We start from the raw sequence: 16,402 nt of genomic DNA on the forward strand, positions 1-16,402 counted from the left end.
GTGGCAGTCTTTTGTTATATATATATATAAATGTGTGAATGTATAAATGAAGTGTGAAATTGTTATTGGGATGAATGATTAAAGGTGCACATTGTTTTGAGAGAAAAGTGTGTGGGAGACGACGAAGTTTATTGAAGGGAAGTGTGTAAAATGCTAATGAAAGTATTGTGTGGATGATGCTACGAAACTGAGTTGAAAGAATGGTGATATGTGTGGAAAACTGTTAATTGTCCTGATGTCTGAAAGAGCTCTGCTGAGCACGCTGAAGATTGTGATGTGAATGCTTGCAAATGCAAAGAGCTTAGTATATTTAAGTGTGTGTGCGTCAAATAAGGGTGCATTGTTTTTAGATCAAGACTTAGCAGAATTATAGAGGGTTTATAGACTGTAAATATAAAAAAAAATGAGAGTTTGATTAGTCTGCAGAAACAGGAACGAGAGAAACTTTCCTGTTTCTACAGACTAATCAGCTGTGTGTGTGTGGGACAGGAACTTTGCATGCCCATAAAAGGAAACTGGCTGATGCAGTGGCGATCCTAGCCTGTTAGGCGCCCTGGGCGAACACTCCCTCTGGCGCCCCCCCCACCACACACACAAAACATATTAAGGGTTGTACATTAACATAAAACTGTTGTACACACACACACACATGTGAAGAGAGATAGAGTATGCATAGTATGCAAATTGCCACCAAACAGCCATCATAATTCGTCATACAATGAGAACAGGACAAATCATTAACAATGACTAATTAATATTAAAATCTGTAAGATAATGTATTGTTTGGCGTTTAGTCTGTTACTGTTGCTATTTTTACCATTTATTCTTGGAGCAACTGTAACCCACATAATTTCCTTAGGGATTAATAAAGTATTCTGATTCTGATTGTTTCAGGATGACCTGCCATTATCCAGTGACACATCTGCTTACCTGCATCATTTGCTCGTTTCTCGTCCTCTTCTTTTCTCTTTTTTCTAAACTGAGGACCTGATGGCTTTGAACTTTTCTTGTCCATCTTCCATTGGTTTTAATGTTGCACTCCATTATGAACACCCATCCCTCAACATGAGGATCACCACAACATGACCTAATAGACCTACACCTTAGTTCACAGATTCACTTTGTCTAGGGTTTATTTCTGGGATTTCACACAACCCAAGGTTAAAAAACATGAATACATGATGGGCTTGGATTTACAACATTATAAATGAAATGTGCTCTATTTGGAAGCAGCTGGTCTCCCTCCCCTTTCGATGGGTTGTGTGTGAGACTTTAAATCATCAAACTGTAAATTTTAAATTTTAAATTGTTATTGATCCCTTTACACCGAGTCCTAAAGTGTACATTTATTTTCTTACTCTTCTTATATATATTGTTTGTTTACTTGCACTGCTGTAACTGGAGCCTCGTCTCGTCTCTCTATATACTGGACTGTATGTAACGGAGATGACAATAAAGTTTACTTTGACTTCAGCAGCAAGCAGGTGCACCGAGGGCTCTCGCGCTCACTTCGGTGCAAACATCGGTGCAAACATCGGTGCAAATTATAAGTCTGTATTATAATGTCTGGCGTTTTCATGTTTGTTGGTTTGTTTTTATTTTGTTTTATTTTGCGAGTTGATTATTATTAGATGCTGCTCCAGCCAGCCAGAGAATCCCCCACCGCCTCCCCGTGCCGCAAGCAGCAGGCGAAAAAGTCAGTGCAACTGAACTATAACACTGACGACGCCAGCAGCAGCATGTAAGAAAGCACGTGATGCAACATGCACGGTGAATTACAGGCTGGTAAGAACAGTGGGATAAATAACTGTGTGAAAGCACTGAACACTGAGTTTCATATTTGCCATGCAAAGGCCCCACAGGAAACTGTGAGAACAGTAAGAGGTGAACCTGGACATTATATAGTGAATGCATATGGGAAAATTGGATCGAAGGCTGAACTTATTAAGGTTTAGAAATTTTCACCACATCACAACAATGAGGTTTAAAAGGTGGAAAACACACATATACAAATGGTTACATGTGAAATTATTTTTGGGAAGAAGCAGAATTGAGATAGTTTGAATCCACAGCTCAGTGCAAAGAGGCAGAGTTAAACCTGATTATAAAATACATATGCAATGAAGAAGCAGCTTACACTCCATTAACATGACCACATAACATGAACGCAAGGAAGAACACGCTTACATTTATCAAGGTGAATACATGAAATAAACTGGTATTTTTGGCCGGAGAGAGAGAGAAGTGGGTCATTTAAGCACTGATGATAATAATGAGTGTCTAAGGTTGTCATTTTTAGGTCCAAAGCAGACCTGGATCAATTTTCCACATGCGGCGGTCAGAAGAAAGTTATAGGTTAACATCACTGTAAACATTTAGGCCTGGTTGTTTACAGCGCCATGCATCACTAAACCTGACAAGTGAGCTCTAACTCCTGGCTGAAGACAAGGAATGCTGTTATTTAAGGTGGGAAAGCAAAATTTGGGTTAGCAAACTTGGGAAAGAAAAGACTGACTGCTTAAGTGGGAAAATTGTGAAGGAGTCTGAAACACTGCAAAAAGAAACATATACAAAATCACACACACACAGAAAATGCATTAACCTTACAACTACGAGAGAGCTCATGAAGATTAGACAGCATGTTGAGCATGTGAGTCTGTTTATTAGTGTTAAAATAGTGTGAACACACTTAAACCCTGAAGTTGAGGAATGAGTTTCATGACAAGAGAGTGACATTTGTGAAAATGAAAAAGTGATTAAAAGCTTAAAGTAGTTTTAAAATAGTGAATTGGAAGTGCTCTTGTGTCGATTGAGCAAAACAAATGATTACTCTAGGAAGAAAATAAAATAATTTAATAATGTGGTAAGATTTAAATATGCCTTTCTCTTGTCATGGTAACTTCTTGAGATATGACTCAGTATGCAAATTAGCTGAAATGAGTGGTGAGAAAGAAGCTTCCTGTGTGGCTGGGTGTCAGAGGCTTTCAATGGAGGAAACATAGCAGAGACTGAGGAGGATTACTTGGTGAAATATATAATGGTAAAGTAACAGGATATTTAAATAAGGTGGTCAGGCCTGTTCAGAGGTGCAGAGGTGGACAAGAAATTTATAATTTAGTGATGACACATTGTTATAATGGGTTTATATGTTATGCTAAATCTAAGTATGTTAAAGTGCTTAAAGGGGAACATTATTGTGTGCAAATTGTGTGGCTTTTGACAAGATTTTCTGTGTATTTAGCAGGTGAAATTATGTCAGAAAATGAACAGAGGGAGTGAGTTTAAGTCTGATTTCAGACTATGTGAGTATTAATTAAACCAAGAGTAGGGCAAAACTTTTGTGGCCCTGAAGTTCTAATCTCCATAACATATCGATAGATTAATGCAATGACTTTTTATATTTCTTTGTTAATAAGATTTCCTCCCTGCAGTCTGTCATTCCACCTCCACTTTTCAATCCCTGTGTTTCTCCCTCGTGCTAATCTGCCTTTAACCAGTTTGAGCTAATCTCTCTTTCTCAGCTGCATGAAACAGTCTGCAAGGTCAAGTCTACCAACTGTTCCACTGACGCTATCCCCTCTCGTCTTCTGAAGCAGGTCCTGGACTCAGTTGGACCTGTCCTTCTGGTCCTGATCAATGCCTGTCTCAGCTCTGGTTGCTTCCCAACACTTTTTAAGCATGCTGTTGTTCAACCTCTCCTCAAAAAGCCTAACCTGGATCCAGCTAAACTCTCTAATTATAGGTCCATCTCCAATCTGCCCTTTCTATCCAAAGTACTGGAACGAGTTGTCCTCAGGCAGCTCCAGTCATTTTTAGACAACAACAGTCTCTATGAGAAGTTTCAGTCTGGTTTTAGAGCTCGTCACAGCACTGAAACTGCCTTACTGAGAGTTTTTAATGATTTGCTTTTAACTGTAGACTCTGGTTGTGCTGCTGTCCTAGTAACCTTAGACCTGACAGCAGCCTTCGACACTGTCGATCACAACATACTGTTATCCCGCCTAGAACACTGTGTCGGTTTGAAAGGTACTGTTTTAAAGTTCTTCCAGTCCTACCTGGATAACAGGAGTTTTTCTGTTCACCTCGGTGAACTGTCATCTCCCAGAGCTCCTTTAACTTCTGGTGTACCTCAGGGGTCCATTCTAGGCCCCCTGCTGTTTATTCTGTATTTGCTCCCTCTGGGCGATGTGCTGCGCAAACATAATGTGTCCTTCCACACCTTTGCTGATGACATTCAGATCTACCTCCCTCTGAGGTTAGACTGTAAGGACTCTCTGCAGCCGTTATTCTCCTGTCTGTCTGACATTAAGACTTGGATGGCTCTTAACTTTCTACATCTAAATGAAAGTAAAACTGAAGCCATTGTGTTTGGGCTTCCTAAAGACCCCAACCTTTCCTTTGATTTTATGGGACCCCTAACTTCCGAATGTACTTTCTCCATTAAGAGCCTCGGTGTTACTTTTGACGGTGCTTTTAAATTTGATAAACAAATCAGCTCCGTAGTCAAGGGATCTTTTTATCATCTACGGATTTTAGCTAAAGTCAAGTCCTACCTGTGCAGGAACGATCTAGAAAGGGTGGTCCATGCTTTTATTACATCACGGCTGGACTACTGCAACTCCCTTTATGCTGGTTTAGATCGTTCCTGTCTACATCGCCTCCAACTGGTGCAGAATGCTGCTGCTCGCATGCTGACCGGTTCCAAAAAGAGAGACCACATCACTCCAGTCCTCTGCTCTCTCCACTGGCTCCCAGTTGCTGGATTGATTTTAAAATTTTACTGCTGGTTTTTAAGGTTCTCAACGGTACTGCACCTCCTTACCTGGCAGAGCTTCTTAGCATTTACCACCCCAGGAGATCTTTGAGGTCAGCAGACTTGATGCTTTTAGATGTTCCCAGGTACAGATTAAAGACTAGGGGAGAGAGGGCTTTTGTTGCGGCTGCACCCAGACTGTGGAACAGTTTACCTCCTCACATCAGATTCTCCACAAGCCTAGGAACTTTTAAAACTGCTCTTAAAACTCACCTCTTCTCATTGGCTTTTAGCAAGGTTTAACCTATTGTTTTAATTTATTGTTTTATCAGTGAGGTATTTTATGTACCTGTGTTTTATTGTATTTTATATTTGTATTTTATTGTACAGCACTTTGGTCAGCCTTGGTTGTTTTTAAATGTGCTTTATAAATAAACTTGACTTGACTAATAAGAATTTTTTTTGTGTTTAAGATCTTTGGGGTTGTTGTTTGAGTGATGGGTTGATTGTGTCAGTTAGGTTTGGGTTGTTTTCTTATTTTAACAGAGGGAGTTTTAGTAAACTTGGACATGTCTAGAATTGGGCCCTTTAAAATTGTAACAGTGCACTTAGGGAAAACCTGTCAGGTGATTATGTGTTGTGTTTTGATGAGCTAATAATAATCAGCTCTCTTTTTTCTCATTTTTTGTAAGCAAGATTGAATTAACAGTGCTGAAAAAATTTTCGGGAGAGCAAATATAAGGTGACCTTTTCCAGATTACAACTGGCTAAGGAGAAGGCCACCTGTGGGAACCTGAAGTTCCTGTCTAAAAGGATTGCCGCGTGTCAATCCAGACCAAAAATTATAGACAATTGTTTTTCTTTTGAGTGAATGCATGTGAATGAGTGAATGAGGGTTAGCATGAATAAAGAGGGACAAACAATTGACTCTGTTGGGGAGAGAAAGGGGATGCTCTGCTGATTTTGGGTTGCTGATGTTTGCTTTAAAAAGAAAATTTCTCTTTTATTGACTGGGTTTAGATTATGGTACTAGATTATATTGTTGGGAAAATGCCAAATGCTAAAGGGGAGAAACTTTTTGATATAACTCATGCCATTAACAAAATAGGCCACTGTAGAAGTCAAATAAAGTTTATAGAGGAAAATAACTAAAACAAAAGTAATATTTATGATTCACATAGGAGATTGCTAGACTTTTCATATAACATGCAGTTAAAGAATAACAAACACTTGTCGAAGTGACCAAGGTTTTTTCCTTTAAAGCAGGAGCAAAGTAAGGAAAGCATATATATATTTATTTATATATAGTCTGGTAAAGTATAATTAGAATGTACCGTTACATTAAGAGGAGTAAAATGAAATCAAAATATGCTGTATCAAGAACATGTTATAACACAGGAAATGTGAGTTTTAAAATGAAGTTAGTGTTAACACACAGGTGTTGTTTCTAGGCAGGTTTGAATGGAGCCAGTGGTGTAAAAGATTTAACAGGATGATTAGACTGATTTTATTCCTAAACACAGGTTTGGAGGCCCGGAGCAAATATACCCTAGAGGAGAATTGCTGAGCGTTTTAGAGAAATAACGTGACGAAGCTTTTCCTGTCATTTTTATAAGGGGTGGTGAAGTATTTTCAGTATTTTCAGTTTTAGTAGCTGGCTTTAGCGTATTTGACACATGAGATGTTTCAAGAAGGGGTGATTTTGGGTTTAATTTGAAATAAGGGGCTTTATCAAGGGAGCTTGATAATTTAGCTATGATAAAACTTACTCATAAGTAATTGCTTTTATGCTTAAACTTAATTGATTAAAATGTTTGTTTTCTCTTTGATCTTTTAGTAGAATAAGCGGTTATGATGATTTTCTTCTAATCTATTGTGAAAGGTGTCAGGGTGTAAAAGGTCAATGAAGATGCTTGCAGAAACAGACAACATGTATTGTGACTTGTAGGTCAGAGTTAAGGCACATTCAACTTGGAAACTTTCGCACTTGCAGAAGCAAGAGTTTTGTGTACAGGATGTTGATAATCAGATAAGAGAGAAGAGAGCGAGCAACAGGAAGCACCTGGAGGGGCGTGAAAGCGGTGCTTTAAGTATGTTTAAGGTGTTAAAAGGTTGTTTACTGAGATGAGTAACATTGAAGAATATATATAAATAAAAGTCAAAAACCTGGTTCAGCATGACTAACTGAATTGATATATTGTAGGGAGTACCTTGAGGGCCGATGGATAGATGCTAATACGCTTATACACTTAATTAGGTTAATCCTTTTGATTAGAGAGTCCCCAAAATGATAGGTTGAACCAAGATTGAATAATTAAGAGAACAATTGATGAACATAATAAGTTAGGGAGGCGTAGTAGGGAAACGTGTTTGTTTCCTTTGCAGGAGATTTTGGGACCACAGCGAGATTCCAGGGAGCACCGGACCGAACGGAACCACCAGAGAGGGGCACCCATAAGAAGCACAGAGCTCCACAGTTGAATAAAATTTGTTGTTTAGGAGATTAAAAGCTTGTTAACCCTTTAAAACCGGTCAGAGCGGGCACGCTCCGTTTTGCATAACTATTTTTAAATCCCGGTAGCTCTGCAACCACGTAAGCTAGCGCAATAATTTTTTTTTGCATATGAAACCGGAGGAGTTGTACTTACATCTGATGCCATCAGCTTGTCCTAGGTCACGGTTTCCTTCCACATAAAGCTTTGCAAAAATTGCATAAAAAGCGCTTGCAGCAACAAAAACATAATATTCCAGAAACACGCTTTGCCGATCCGATCAGCTGTTCATAATACTTCCTACGTCCATCAGCACGAACTTTTGCATGTCCACCATGACCTGCCCGAAACCGGAAGTGACGTCATTTTTGCGGAAATGTAGTTTTTTTTACCATCAAGGCCTCATGAGCTTATACTGGTGTTTTTAAAAGTTATGTTTGACTTTATGACTTTCTGTGTCATTTCTGGGATGCTCAGGACTCATATTGCACTGCTGGAAATAGTTTATTTTGATGCATATGCTGCTTTTTTGCAAATTTGCACTATAATATTTATTTTCGTTTTTCCTGCAGTGTATAGAAATTGGTGTGTTTCAAAAATAAAACTATGAAGACACTCAAAATAAATTTCCTGTGGTGGGAAACTATTTTGTGCAACTTTTTTGTATTTACAGTTTTGAGGGATAAGCCTCAATAATATAAAAATATAATATAAGCTCTGGCGGACTTGGTTCTATGGTAGGTCTTAAAGGGTTAAGGTTAAATGTGAGCATAAAAGTAATGAAGAGGAATGAGAGCGACTTTAGGAATACAGGGTGGGCCATTTATATGGATACACCGTAATAACATGGGAATGGTTGGTGATATTAAAGTCCTTTTGTGGCACATTAGTATATGTGAGGGGGCAAACTCCTCAAGATGGGTGGTGACCATGGTGGCCATTTAGAAGTCAGCCATCTTGGATACAACTTTTGTTTTTTCAATAGGAAGAGGGCCATGTGACACATCAAACTTATTGGTAATGTCACAAGAAAAACAATGGCGTGCTTGGTTTCAACGTAACTTTATTCTTTCATGAGTTATTTACAAGTTTCTCTTTGTTCACAGCCATTGACATGTCGAAGAGGTTAACACGTGAAGAGCGGATCGAAATTGTGTTGATATCTGGTGAACGCAGTAACCGGGTCATTGCAGCAGATTTCAATGCAAGACACCCTACGAGACCACCCATCTCCCATGCTACAGTTAGCAAACTGCTTGCTAAGTTTCGTGAAACTGGTTCAGTGTTGGATTTGCCAAAATGTGGACGCAAGAAAACTGTCACTAATGAAGAAACATCAGTGGCTGTCCCAGCTTCATTCAGCAAGAGCCCACAGCGTAGCACTCGCCGCATGTCACTAGAGAGTGGCATTAGTCGAACATCCCTTCGGCGGATATTAGCTACTCACAAATGGCACGCTTACAAACTCCAGCTACTGCAGCATCTCATTGAGGATGACCCAGATCAGCGAACAGAATTTGCAGAATGGGCAAAACAAAAATTGGAACAGGACCCTCAGTTCACGCAGAAGATTTTGTTCAGTGATGAGGCAAACTTTTATGTGAATGGTGAAGTTAACAAACAAAACCAGCGCTATTGGTCTGACACTAACCCACATTGGATGGATCCCTCCAAGACTGTTGGAACAACAAAAGTGATGGTTTGGTGTGGTATATGGGGTACAACGATAGTGGGTCCATCCTTCATGAATGGAAACCTCAAGGCCACTGGATATTTGAAATTGCTACATGATGATGTGTTTCCCTCTTTATGCACTGAAGCTGGCACGTTCCCTGAGTTCAAGATGTGGTGGTGCACCATCTTGCTGGAAGCAAGATGGTGCACCACCACATTATGGGTGCCAGGTCCGAGCATTCCCAGATGAACAGTTTCCTGGAAAGTGGATTGGTCGTCGTGGGCCAGTTGAATGGCCCCCAAGGTCTCCCAATCTGACCCCCTAAGACTTTTATCTTTGGGGTCATCTGAAGGCAATTGACTATGGTGTGAAGATACGAGATGTGCAGCACCTGAAACTACGGATACTGGATGCCTGTGCTGGCATTTCTCCTGCGGTGTTGCTATCAGTGTGTGAAGAGTAGGAGAAGAGGGCTGCATTGACAATCCAACACAATGGACAGCACATTGAACACATTTTATAAGTGGTCAGAAACTTGTAAATAACTCATGAAAGAATAAAGTTATGTTGAAACCAAACACACCATTGTTTTTCTTGTGACATTACCAATAAGTCTGGTGTGTCACATGGCTATGGGCAGAAATCTGTGCCATCAGAAACTGAATTTGAATGAGTTAAATTTGAATTTGAATTGCTCAGATTGAATCTGAATTGTAACTTGAATAAATGCTTTTGAAAACTGAATCTGAATTAGTCTAATTTGAAATTGAATTTATGGTTTGAAAAAAATCATCACTAAATTGAATACAGAGGGGGTACTCTGAGAGGGTACAAGATGAAAACTTTGGAATTCTACTAGAAACAGTCGATCATATTTGTTTATCAAAGCTGAATTCAGTGCAAACTACGCTAAATTAGCGTTTTTAGCTAGCAGCTACAATAAGCATAAAAGTTACCTTACGGCTATCATTTGTTAACATGACGCTTGTTCTTATACATGTAATACATTTATTACCAACCTGAGAGACATGACGAATGACTTCTGAAGTCTTAATTCAGCTCAAGACGCTGTAGATTCCCGTCAGTAACACTTTCGGTCCGCTAGTAAAACGTAGTTCTATTAATCTGCTCTTGAACCGGAACCGGATGTAAGTTCCACAAAAATGAATTTTGGAACTGAAATTGAATTGTAGAACTGAAACTGAATGGTGAGAAGTGAATCTGAAATTATTCGAGAGCTGAATTTTTAAAGGATGAAATGCAGTTTCAAAGCAAATCAATTCATTTTCAAAATATAAAATGCAATTTCAATTTAGTGATGATCATTTTCAAACCATAAATTCAATTTCAAATTAGACTAATTCAAATTCAGTTTTCAAAAGCATTTATTCAAGTTACAATTCAGATTCAATCTGAGCAATTCAAATTCAAATGTAACTTATTCAAGTTCAGTTTCTGATGGCACAGATTTCTGCCCATACATGGCCCTCTTCCTATTGAAAAAACAAAAGTTGTATCCAAGATGGCCGACTTCTAAATGGCCACCATGGTCACCACCCATCTTGAGGAGTTTGCCCCCTCACATATACTAATGTGCCACAAACAGGACTTTAATATCACCAACCATTCCCATTTTATTACAGTGTATCCATATAAATGGCCCACCCTGTAGTTTGTAGGATATCTATGTTTGGTAAATTGCCCAAGAAATAGTGGTAAGACTGGATTTATGTTATCCGCAGAGGGGGTGTTAGAAGTGGGTTTAAAGCTTGATTTATGGGCATGATTTTTTTCGTTATATTCTAGTTATTATTTTCACATGCAAGTAAATTTAAAGAGATAAATAAGGAATTCGTTCATTTCTCAGGTGACAAATGAAGAGGGGGAACTGTTGAGGTTTAAATTTATAAACTTAAATGCTTATATGCTGATTATATTGCTTTATATAAGAAAGGCCTAACTCTGAGTACACTCTGTGCCAAAAGTGCTGACAGGAAACCGCATGCTTTGCCAGAGCATGCTTTTGCAGTTAGTGAAACCAACTAGGCTGTTTGATCGAAACTTAAAGTGTGGTGTGACGTAGAGAGCAAGTATATAATAATAATAATAATAATAATAACAATAATGGATTGCATTTATATAGTGCTTTTTGGGGCCCTCAAAGCACTCTACAATTCCACTATTCATTCACTCTCACACACTGGTGGAGGCAGCTACAGTTGTAGCCACAGCTGCCCTGGGGCAGACTGACAGAGGCGAGGCTGCCATATAGCGCCATCGGCCCCTCTGGCCATCACCAGTAGGCGGTAGGTGAAGTGTCTTGCCCAAGGACACAACGACCGAGACTGTCCGAGCTGGGGTTCAAACCGGCAACCTTCCGGTTACATGACGAACTGCCAACTCTTTGAGCCACGATCACCCATAAATATAAATACCTAGGCTTCCGTTTGTGCTTCAGACCTGGGGTTGTGTGTTTTGTCTTCAGGTCTCCATATCCGGATATGTAAAATAAAGATAATTTTTAAAGTAAAAGGACCATTTTGAGCCGTGTCTTTCTTGGCCCTAAAGAATCCAAAAGAACCGGAATTTAATACTCATCAGCAATCTTGGACTTCAAAGGAGGCCGTTTTGTTAAATAGTCAATCAGTACACATATGTACTGGTTTCCATTCAAAGTCATTTTGAATTTCCTAATCAAATCCATTCCAATTAGCTCAAATGGCTGGGTTACCTTTCAAACACATATAGCTTTAACCAATTCCTTTTTAGCAATAGAAACTGTTTTTATTATGTCAAGAAAAAGTTACAGAAAGAATACACCTACAGTGTTTACCTGTACTTGTGTGTACTCCAGCTCCTTTTTAATTATGACGCTGCTGGCCTGGCATGCCACACACTGAGTCACCTGAAAGCAGGTGTGTCCAACTCCAGTCCTTGAGGGCTTCTGTCCTGCAGCTTTTAGATGCATGCCTACTCCAACACAGCTGAATCAAATGGTTGGATTACCTCTTCAGCATGCCATCAAGTTTGAAAAGGCCTGGTAACAAGTCACTCATTTCATTCAGGTGTGTCGGAACAATAATGAATCTAAAAGCTGCAGGACAGTAGCTCCCGATGGCTGGAGTTGGACACCCCTGCCTCAAAGGATAGCAAAGTAAATGAACCAAAAGTATTTTTAATTATTTTAATCCTGTAGACCTCATATACATTTCATATAAGAAAAAAATTTAAAGAAATTTGTAAGACATCAATAGCTAACCAGTACACTTCATACCATAACATTTTAGACTTCAAGAATCACATATTGTAGTTCATTATGAAGTACACAGTATAGTTATTAGCCAATGCCCACATAATCTTAGAATACTACAGTAAAAAACCCAGCATTTTTCTGTTTATTTGAAAGTGAAAACGTGAGCGTGGGAGCAGCTGTTATGTTGCTGACGCTTGTATTTGTAGCACTGCTCAATGAACAACACCCGTAAATGTGATGTCATGATATGAAATGGCTTTTTTCTGTTTCTACTATTTCAGCTTTTTGCAAAATATGTTTCTCTTTGTAGAAACATGAAAAGAAACAAAGCTTATCCTGTTGGTGTCACTAACAAAATCCCCAATTGATTTGTTCTAACCTAATTAAGTTAAATACCACTGTAGACTTTTCACACTTATCCAGAACTATTTACAACATCATCACCTCTGGTAATGGTCATGATGGTGGTGACGCTGGTCACTTGGCAATAAGAAAAGACACCATACATGTTTTAGGACATATATTATATAAGCCCCACGAGACGTAATTAGGCTACGCTACTGCAGCGCACCACGCTGTAGTGCGCTGCATTTAATGAAACTCCAATTAAAATCATGTGTTAAATACAGACAGCATAACAGTGACAGGCTAACAAGTACTCATCGACAAGTCAACAAACTCACCTTGAACCTCAAAGCTCTTCACCTTTCAACCTTAAATTTTATTTTTGTGTTGTAGAAAACCCACTAGGAAAAGTTCAGTTGGTTTTATAAGACACAATATGCACATACAGAGTGGGATCCATTACTCTGTAACTCTTTACTTACACAGTGCTAATCGAAAGACTTTGGGCCTATCAGTTGAGCTGTAAACCAAACAACAGGATGCAGGCTGAAAGTAAATACACAAGACACAAGAACGGAAAACATTGAAAGTTACAAATGTATTGTGCATGAAACGGGAACTCACAGTGATAAAGCCGATGCGGCTGTGTTAGTTAATTTGTTAAAATGTGTTAATCTGGTCCTCACTAATGGCACAGATGACATAGTCTGTGTTTATTTGCTGGTTTGTCAGTAGCGGTTCCTGAAAAGTAAATCTACCACACATCTGTTTGACCTCACCAGTTAATTTGCAACACGAGTTAATTTGTAACACTGTTACTGGGGGCTTTGGGGCTCTCCTAGTTAATAAATGATAATGATAATAGAATCACAATCACTGGATTCTTAGCAATTGCCATTCCGAGGAGAAAGTGTATATAAACAGTTCCATTTGTTTGTTTGTCAGTATGTCTGTTTATAAGTCTAGCATCCACAGTTTTCAAGATGTTCAAATTTTGTCTGATCATGTGACCAATAACAGCTGGAGCTAATAATTTTGGTGACAATAGGGTAAAAGTCACATCAAATTGGACAATCAGTAAAGACTTTATATTACCCATGGATTGTCCTCAGACTTCACAACATATCAGGCCTTGGAAAGAAAGAAAAAAAGGGAGCACAGAGATAGGTTAGCTAAGCATTTACCTTGACCTTAATTGTTAGTTCCCAAGGTCAAAGTTGACATTGAAAAAAAATTCACAAAAGCATATCTAGTATATTTTATCATATGAAAGGGCAAAGAGACAGGTGTACAACACACTTTTTGTTTTTGTTTTTGTTAATACAATGGCCTACAACTTCATAATGATGCCATAAAGTTTTGTAAAATAACACTACATAAATATATCATAAAATGTCAAGTTTTCAGATTTCAGCTAATTCTTCTCCAATCGTATAGGTAAAGATAATAAAATAGACCATTTTAGTATGCAATGCTTCAAGGTCGTAGGTTAAAAATCAGAGATCAGTGTGTTGTTATACAAGCAGGCTGATGTCAGCATATTGTAATAAAAGCATGCTGACATCTGCTGAATTCACAACCACATAGTGATGGGATTTCCAGCTCTTTTTAGAGAACCGGCTCTCCAGCTTGTTTACTACATAATTCCATGTGTGTTTATTCATAGTTCTGATGCCTTCAGTGAAAATAAAAGAAGAACCGATAAATGAGGCGTGTCCAAACCAGCTGTTCTCTACAGAACCATTTTAGGTGTTCCCAGTGGCAATGGAACAATATGAGAACAGCACCACTAAGGCTGCATCTGTGCTACACCCAGAGACTATTATACCACCCACGTCTGCTGATTCCAGGTTCCTTGCATTAGGTTCAGCCCTGTCTTTCCAAAGATGGTTGTCCGGTCCTGACCAGATCTCCTGCTTCTGAGACCGCATGTCCCGCTGAGCAGTCCCGGCTATTGGAGCAAGCTGAATGCGCTGCCGTGCAGCCGCAGAGCCTGAGATTCCTGAGCACACGGATCCTGAATTACTTAATCCACCTGAATTCATGGTTCCCATGCTCCCTGAGAATGTGGCCTGGCCAGGATACACAGACAGTCCCTGAAATATTTGGCTCAGCAGAAAAAAAACAACTGCCTCTAAAGGTGTTCACTGTGAAACATAAATATTCCTTGATATGACCGGCTTGGCAACTCAAAACACAGTCTCTGTAATTGCAGGCTGGACAACGTCAAACTTAGAATCTGATTTCTCAGGCTGGAAAACACAAAACTCAGACTTATGTTCATCTGGCTCTGGAACAGAAACATTACTATGATTAGTCAGCTCAGGAACAAAACCAAAGACTTTATTAGCCCTCACTGGCTCTGAAATAACTCAGGAAGCATAAACTGAATTTGCCAGTTCAGAAACATGAATTGAAATCTTATTAGTTGGTGACTTAGGAATACAAAATTCCTTTTTGTCACAGTCTGACTCAGAAACACATCTCTTGTAATACTGTCTGGCTCTGAAACAACACCCTCACTGGCAATATTGCCCGGCACTGGAACACAAAAATCACTTCTAGCTAGCTCACACTCATGTTTCAGCAGTGACAAAATGATAGTAGACAGCCCTTGGTAGTTTTGGTGATTCTAGGTATAACTGGGTGATAATTTTAGTTTTTAAAACTAGCACACACCAAAATTTACTAGTCATGAAATATGAAATTATTGGGTTTTATTTTAACAGACCTACATAATATTTAAAATGCCAGGGGGTCTGGGCTGTCATACGTGGCAGTGACACACACAAAAACATTTTTACCAGCACAAAACACACACACATATAAAAAAGACAAATTACATTCTGTTGGCTTTCGCTCCCTTTTTTATAGCGTGTACAGAAAAGCACAGAAAAGCACACAAGAAAAGCACAATAGAGCGGAGTTAGAAAGTAAGAGAAAGAAAAATAGTGGAAAATGTAACGAGGGTGTCAGTTAACCACAGGCCAGCCCGCGAACTGCCTCATCCTCTGCAAACACAACCTGCCTGAAACACGGATTAGGATACACTCAGAAGGAGTGTGTATGTGTTTGCTGTTGGGACCTTGATTACTTTGTGCTGACTTGTGCTTTTGTGTGTATGATTGAAACCTTTTTTTATTCAGTTGTCTTCTCAAACGTGAAAATATTCTGGTTCTGTTCTTCCTTGCTGTTTCTTTCTTGTTCCTTTTTTATACCTTTTATATCCTTTTTGTACATTATACATCTTGAAAAAAATAAATATATAGAGTCAAACCACAGCCCTTTAGATCACATATAAATCAGAAAAAATCTTTATAACCCAAGGCTGAATTAAAAATTTCACTAGAAACTGTTCCTGTTTAAGTTATATAAATGAGCAACTTAAACAGGAAAAGAAGGGCATTTGTGGTTTTTCGAGTTGCTGTCACTGGTTTTCCACAGGTAGCTGAAATTCTGCACAAAGGTGTAATAATGGGAAAAAATGAACACAGTTTCCAAAGGAAGCAAAGAAGTAGCATAAAAAAAACAAGTGATCCCTGGGAGGGCAGTCAGCTGATGGAGAACATTTTAAAACTTGAGTTTAAAAGTGACATTTCTTCTAGACCAGTAAACAACAAAACATGCCCACCTTATATAAGGTTTTTTAAAAATCAAATCATTTACTGCATGGGAATGGAGCCCAGTATGCACCATGTGCAGATTTAAGGTTGCATTTTAAGAATGCAACAAAGATTTTTCTAAGATTGTGTTTTTTAAAATATTTTTCTTGCAGTTTAACACTGCAGAATATACTTAAATATATAAATTTAAAATAATAAATTTAATAATTCTTAATAAATATAAGACATTATCTCTTTCTAAACATTGGATGAAATTCATAT

This window comes from Simochromis diagramma, unplaced genomic scaffold (genome assembly GCF_900408965.1).
Source record: "Simochromis diagramma unplaced genomic scaffold, fSimDia1.1 OVJJ01000565.1, whole genome shotgun sequence".
Taxonomy (NCBI): Eukaryota; Metazoa; Chordata; class Actinopteri; order Cichliformes; family Cichlidae; genus Simochromis; species Simochromis diagramma.